Consider the following 7,657-nt stretch of genomic DNA (forward strand, 5'->3'; position numbering starts at 1 on the left):
AAACCTGTATATGAGTTGCCAAATATTGAGGACGAGTATTGCTTCGCAATATATTCAGTGCTACTATAGAAAACACGTTTTAGCACATGCGTGCATATGTTTCGTGATATAATCATGTCAAGTAACAATGTGTTCTATGGCGTTTCAGTAAACGTAAATGTAGTATACGTAATGAATCAATTAAGAGTTACCGAGGATGTGAAACCTAAAGTCACTTTAAGTGATTCCATAGTTGGTCCGAGATAACATCGCTTTGTACGTACGGAAACTTTCTTATTTGTTGATGACAGTGTTGTACTTATTATGTTACTATTTTTTTACGACCACTCCAATGTTGTTAGGTGTTATTATCGACATGCATATCCATTTACCTGTTGAATACACTAACATCAGAGCAGAACAAACCTGTTAATTTGACTCAAGCAAATAAAGCTGATTCTAATAAACATACGTATACAATAAGACATCACGCGTTCGAAGTAAATACACAACATACGTTATTCGAGTAACGATCAAATTAAATACAAAGAAAGGAAATATTTGTTGAGAATGCCACATGGATTATGTTAATACACAGTAACCACATAATGTCAAACGTAGTTTAATAATTACAACATCTATTACAGTATTATGTACCTATAATCTTTGTAAAGAATATAACTGTTTTATACCACACATTAACGTTCAACATATTTGGACGGGATCTAAAATACTTTATAATAAATGTATTAAAACATAAGCGTAATTTAAATAGGTTTTAAGAACATAGTGATATTCCTCGATGTCATTAATGTTCCATAACACAATATTGTGTTGATCTCTAAAATTGGTGGGGTTAACACTAATAACGTTATAACTGAAAATGGCAATCAGATCTAACTCTCAAACAGAAAGTAATATAGTCCAATACAACAGCCATTAAGAGGATGTGATCAAAGTGGTTAAAGTAGGCATGGTGCTGCTTTATAAGGTGACCACTGTATATATGGTTTGTCAGCGGATTGTATTATTGTTAACACTTTTCCAGTTAGATACGTATTTTTACCACTTAGAAACGTATTTTCAAGCATTTGTAGTCCCCAAGAAAGTTATATTTTATTTAAGACCTGTCTTACTAGATTCAATTTGTTAAGGCTTCATCTCCAAACCTTAGACGTTGATGTGCAGAAAACACCATAAAACCCGAACAGAGTTACCCGCAGGCTGTTCTGGTTTTATGTTGTTTGCACCTAGCCATTTTCACTTTGCTGCTACGTGGGAAGGGTAAATAAAAAAAACCACAAGCATCCAAACGTTTAAGTACATAAACACCAGACAAATATAATTTTTATTCAAAAACAAAAAAAAATTTGGCACAACTTTAATAAATAAATAACACGATTAATATTATAGATGATTCAAACCATATACAACATATCACATTCGCTTAAAAGATTCAAACAACATACAATCATTCTGAATAAACACAGTTTTATTTTTAATTCCATATATAATTATTTAAATACTGTCTCAATGTTGGAAAGTACTATTTACTTTTCATTATCAATAATTTATTTTGAAAAGTTGTCCGTACCTATCTCAGTAAATCAAACCTTCTGAAGACCATATTAATTTTTTGCAGAGTGGGCGGCATTTATTGTTTCAAAGGCAGTTTCCGATATCAGATTATTAAGCCTTCAAATAGACATTATACAGTCCGAGACCGCTTACGACAGGCGAACTTTATACTCAGGTGTTATAAAAATGTTTTTGTCAGGTGACCGCTGTACTCAGGTGACAACTTCGTCAGGTTGGACTTAATGATTTAAGGTGAACCGGGTCTGCTTTCTTGCGCTTCGTTGGACCAGAATTTAGTTTAATTCGAAATGTTGCTTATTCTTAAAAAATCTGAAATGTCATCAGATGAAATACCAACCCTCGTTTTCCGCGGACTTGACATGCGCTTGATCTTTTCAGGACTTGATATTTCAAGACCTTCATAGGCTTTCAGCCCTTCCATCGGGGAGTTTCTTTCGTTGGTCGCGTTAAGCTGCGGATGAGTCTTATCTTCAGAGCTCATTGGACCAATCCAGGACAACACAACCGGAAGCAGCAACAATGTATGCGTGATGCCGAAAAATAGAACAAACCCCATCACGACTGCAAATGTTCGAAATATGTAAGACTTTGCTGCAGCTAGTACTATAATACCCAGCACAGACGAAACTGCGCCGTGGAATATCGGTGCACCAGTCTTGTCAATCGCGTCTCTGACTTTTGCATCTCTTGTTTCGCATCTTGAAGTCATGAAACCGTGACAGATATGGGCGGTGAAGTCAATGGAGAAGCCAATGCTCATAATCAACTCAATCATCGTGATTGAGCTCAGCGCGACGTTCAAGTAAAGAAGAAAGCCGAACACGCCCGCCATTATCATTGTTGCGGTGATCGTAACGAATATTATCAGCACGGGATGCGGCATAAAAATACACGTTACAAACAACGGCGGCCAAAGCGATACCAGTCGACTACAGCGTTTGTGTTAGAATTTGGATAAACTGCTCAAAAGAGATAAAAAACGGGGAGTAGGCAAAACACTTAAATTCTGACGCATCCGCATTTTCACGAGCTTCAAGCATAAACTTCCCTTCTTCTTGGCTGTCCTTTAAGTCACGAGACATAAGATACACTCGGGAAGCTTTGATTGACGTTTCTTCGGAATCAATAACTACATCATTCTCAAATTGGCTGTATTGCATAGCCTGTAAAAATGTTTTAAGACCAGAGATAAAGTTAACTTCGCTAGAGTTTTGGTAAGAGGCGCTTGCTTTGTACATACTGAGCCAATTAATCTCAAAGTTCGGGTCAAAGTAAGAATTTGATTTAGCTTTTGCCAAAACCGCGATAGGATCTCTTTTTGTTGAAGCATCGCTGTATGAGTACGGATGTGTTGTTACTATAGAGACGATCCTCTGGCGTGAGAACTTATCTTTGAGAAGCTGTGAATATTTGTAAAAGTATGATTCTTCCGAAACAAGTTGCGAAAACAGGAGTTTTTGCTTGAGATTCACACACCCGTATATCGAAGCGGCCATATAACCAGCAAATAAGAAAATGATGCCTATTTTCAACGGTGTCTTAAGAACGATCTTCGGCATTAGCCAACTTGGTAGCTTGTCCAAAAGACTTTCCGCTTCTTTTGGGTTCCTTGGACGTGATCCCGCACAACACAAAATGCGGGCTCTTGATTGGCCACATTATTTGGCCTCCTCTGTGCCCGGGACCGTCTTGCTCATCAACAAGAAGTGTTGATTCTACTCGTCGTTCGTGGATGACGAGACAAGCAGTGAAGAACGTGATGTTGTTGATGTAGCAGAATACCATAGCCACACCTGTATGTATAGAAAGACTATGTAGAAAAGAAGAAATTGCACCAAGGATCGAACGTTGAAGTTTTAACTTGTAAAGGCCTTGTGCATGGATATTCTGGTCTTTCCTTAAATTTTTGATTATGTTGGAATAAGTCTGCAATAAACCTCTTTTTAGAGTTGTATTAAGCCATGGCTGAAGCAATAAAACTGCAGCGATGTAGTTATCTATGTTTGTCATGTTTGCTTCACCGGGACCTGAATGTGACCGCATCAAGGAAACAATATATAACAGTTAAATCAATACAAATACCATATTTTAGGTGTTTTCTCAGGATCAAACTGAGCCTTGATAATAAAAATAGACACAAAATATAAATCTTTATGATCATACAGAACTAAAGTGAAACTACTTTGAGTATTTGTATACCCGTAAAGATACAGAAGTTCCTCACGACGGGGAAGTTGGATGCCGCCCCGGACATGAAGGCCATCAGGTCCGTTAACGAAGTGATGGTGACCCCGACCCCGGCTGCCCGCAATGTCTCTTTCATGCGGCCCTCAACAGTGGCCTCGCCTTGAGCGGCGGAAAGACCGGACAGCAATATGAACATGTCGTCGATGCCTACGCCTGGAGAAAAACAATTGTCTCCAAATAGAATTATTGAGCGTCCAATACAACGTGAAAGAAAGAATTGTTTATATGTTCCAAACACATGTCAAAATAAATGTCTGCGGTATGCAATAACTTATTATGTCCCATTAAGACTTAAAATAAATAACATTTAAGCTTTTGGCAGAAAAGGATCACAACTCAAAGGAATTTGGTCATGGGCATCGGTACAATACGGAAGAAGTAACACAACAGCTTAGTTACGTACCTATAATAAGGAACGGCATAACGCAAACGATACTGACAATCTCGAGACCCGCAGCCATACAGAGACCTAAAGAGGCGATAATTCCGAGTCCTGCGGCAAAAATGCCTGCCCAGCCTAAAAGAGCCCTTTGGTTGACCGCGTCCCTAGTGAGCACGGAACACTTGCCATTTGTTTGAGTTGTTATACTGAGGGAAAGCATAATAACTAGTCAAAAGGATTAATTAAACTATTGTGTTGTCATAAGAACAACGCATGCTCAAACAAGAGAAACTAGTTATACCTAATATTCATCGTAGCGACAGAGGCGTATGTGAGCATAATCGTGAACATGATTGCAAACAACGCGATGCCACCATTTATGTTCTTGTCCAGTTCTTCGTCCAGTGACAGATGGTTGGCATAGGTAGCATCCAGTTTAAGCGAGCTGTAGCCCTCCATCCGCGTGTTGAATGCCTTCACCTAAAGTTATTACAAATAGTTTGTTTTACTTGTTTATGTTTGGTTGATTTTGTGTTTCTTTTCGTCGCCCTAACGTATGAATGTTTGTTATTATAACTTTGAACCCAGAGGGATGGTCGACCGCTTGAAAGCGATTCACACCGCAAAAGACTCTACATGGACCGTTCCATTGCGGTGACCAGAGTTTCATTCATACATGTATTTATGTTATTGATTCGTGTTTTACGTTATGAGTCTATTGCTGTTAGTATTACATCATACGGTTGGGGCATTGGTTCAAAGACATACATGATAGAGCACTAATCATAATGTAGGTTACTAATGTGCTGACGCAGCTGCTTGCATCTTTTTATATTTTAACAGCGTTGAAGTCAAATTAATGCGGTCTGTTCTGTTATTCATACCTTTTGCTGGGCACGAATGTAGTGTAAAATAATTATACATTGTTTACGCAGAAATAAAGGTCAGAAATATGTAATTATTGTTACAACTGTTAAACTATGCGCACACAATTCTGTGTCAGTCTTATTCAGTATTACTTTCATCATGAAAGCTTCCGTTAGCTTTTAAAAGTTGGAAGTCCTGACTTCCAAGCCTAAAAGTTTGGACGTCCCAGACATACATTTTGAAGAAGCACTTTTATTTCAGAATTTTAATATACGTACATATTCCACCTCTATCCATTACCCGATAATCCAGTATTATTACGATTGCTTTTTTCAAAACCAAAGTACGGCCAATATTGACGTCTGCAAATGTCTGCCATTTACGCAAGTTCATATACAAATTGAATTGTGCGATGGGGGAACTCCCATTGAACATGCGTTAATCACGTGACGCGATTTGAGAGCATAGAACACTGGTCATATTTAGTAAATACGACAAATCAACGACTGAATTTGAAATGTTACATGTATCTTCTTTCAGAAAAGTTTGCGAAGGTAAAAGCAAATTTCAAAGTATAAAAACGCGTCTTTCTTTAAATTTTACCAAGTACACTTCATTCCGATATAACTTGTCAGGTCATTCATGCATGTAGACCAATATGTATTCTTAGTCAAAACACTTTATTTACCTACTTATTACATAATGTGTTATGGCCGTTGATATAACAAAATACATTATTTTAGTATTTTCAAATGCGTATAATTAAACGTGTTATCCAAAATCATTTCCAGATTTTATTATTCACGGAAAGTTAAGAAAATTCTACCAGCAAATAAACATTTCTCGCAAATTGTGTGTACAGATGAAAATAATGCAAAAGTTATACTTCATGTACAACATCATGTCATTCTTCCTCGGGAAAGCGAATACTTAAATATTTTATTGCTGAATAAAAACTTTGTAGCACAGATATTATTGTATACAGCTTCACGTGTGGCCGGCGTGTATTCTGCTGCCTGAGCGCTGATTGGCTGATGCGCTTACCAAGAAGAATTTAATTGACAGCTGGAAAAGTCAATATTGGCCACTCGCTGAGAAATTCATTGAAAACAGTAGCTTTTAGGCGGAGTTAACAGTCTGAATAACACGATATACTGTTGACATTGGTACGTGTTGTGTATTAGAAAATAGCGTACAGGCGGATTATCGGACTTTCAAAGGACTTCCGCCATTTAAATAATGGCCGTACGACTGCTGCTTTCGGGCGTAATTTACGACCGGACGTCCACTAACGGAAGCCACTATATATATTAACCTTATCCATGTGACATTCTCACGAAATATGTTCACGAAATATGTTTATTTCGTGTTTATTTAAAATAAACCGATCTTTAAAATGGTGTGTGTTTTGTGTGCACTTCAACGCATGCTGTTATTTTATATGTACGTCAATGACGTTGACCTTCACTTTCTTAAGTAAAAATGAATTATTCTGTTCTAGTCTGTAAAAGTATTATAAAAAACGTCTAACCAATATAAGAAGGTTATGACAGTTTTGCAATCATCAGGTCTATCATAACCTAACATATATCTTTATAAAAATTCCTTAATTTTTATTAAAGAATCTTCACTTTTTTTCATAGAATAATTCAGATCTTGATGAATTTTTCTAGTTTCTTGAATAGTTGCGTTGGTAAAGACAGACGGACGAAGACACAAAGCAAATTATTGACAAACATGCATATGTCTAAACTTTAGCTAAATGTTTACGCCAAGTTTTAAGATAATAGCTCATGTACGTTATAAGTATTAACACTTTTTATTCTATTTTCGCTTACATATTTCCTTGTAAACGCGTTCGGTCCTGCCCTCTACTTGTTCATAGCGTCTGACCAAGATAAGCCCTGTAGACACTGGTCTTGATGGCATACAGAAATGTTTCATTAAAAGTCATATTGTGATGCTCTCAAATATTTTTTCTGTTGTAATCATTTCGTCGTTGCTTGCCAGTCCTTCTTGACATAGATGGTAAACATCTGCCCAGTGAGGCATCAGTCCGTGTGATTGAACCATGGGACAGATAATTGTTCACACGTTAAATAAACATTCAGAGGCACATAAAGGCCTTCAAATAATAAAGCTATTATGTTCCGCCACTAACTGTTTACAACGCCTGATTGAATTTTTGATCGCTTGAATTAACTTAATTTTTATAAAGACAATAATGTATACACGAATAGGCATTTAGGAAAATAACCGCCGTAAAGCAACAAGCATGAATAACAGTGTAACCTCCCTTCTTATACGGAAGACAATTGTATGCTGGTCCTGTATAAAGTTTACTTAACCCATGCCCCTGGGATAAAAAATGGATACACCGAAGGGGTCACATGATATCTTTTGACCTAGAAAGTAAATACCTTGAACCAAAGTCCCAGAGTTTTGATAGTAAGTATGAAACATCATATGATAGTCTTGAATATTTGTTAAAATTATTACCCTGAGGATAAAACTTGCTGTTCCGCTGTGGTCTTATGATTCATTTACACATGTTCTGTAAATTATTCATTTTGTAATCCCATC

At 37.0% G+C, this 7,657-nt stretch overlaps 1 pseudogene; it reads right to left on the reverse strand.

Annotated features, from left to right (window-relative positions):
- Nucleotides 1-1,563: 1,563 nt before the first annotated feature.
- On the reverse strand, nucleotides 1,564-4,381 carry LOC127834620 (patched domain-containing protein 3-like; annotated as a pseudogene).
- Nucleotides 4,382-7,657: the final 3,276 nt, after the last annotated feature.

The sequence above is a fragment of the Dreissena polymorpha genome, chromosome 6 (assembly GCF_020536995.1).
Source record: "Dreissena polymorpha isolate Duluth1 chromosome 6, UMN_Dpol_1.0, whole genome shotgun sequence".
Taxonomy (NCBI): domain Eukaryota; kingdom Metazoa; phylum Mollusca; class Bivalvia; order Myida; family Dreissenidae; genus Dreissena; species Dreissena polymorpha.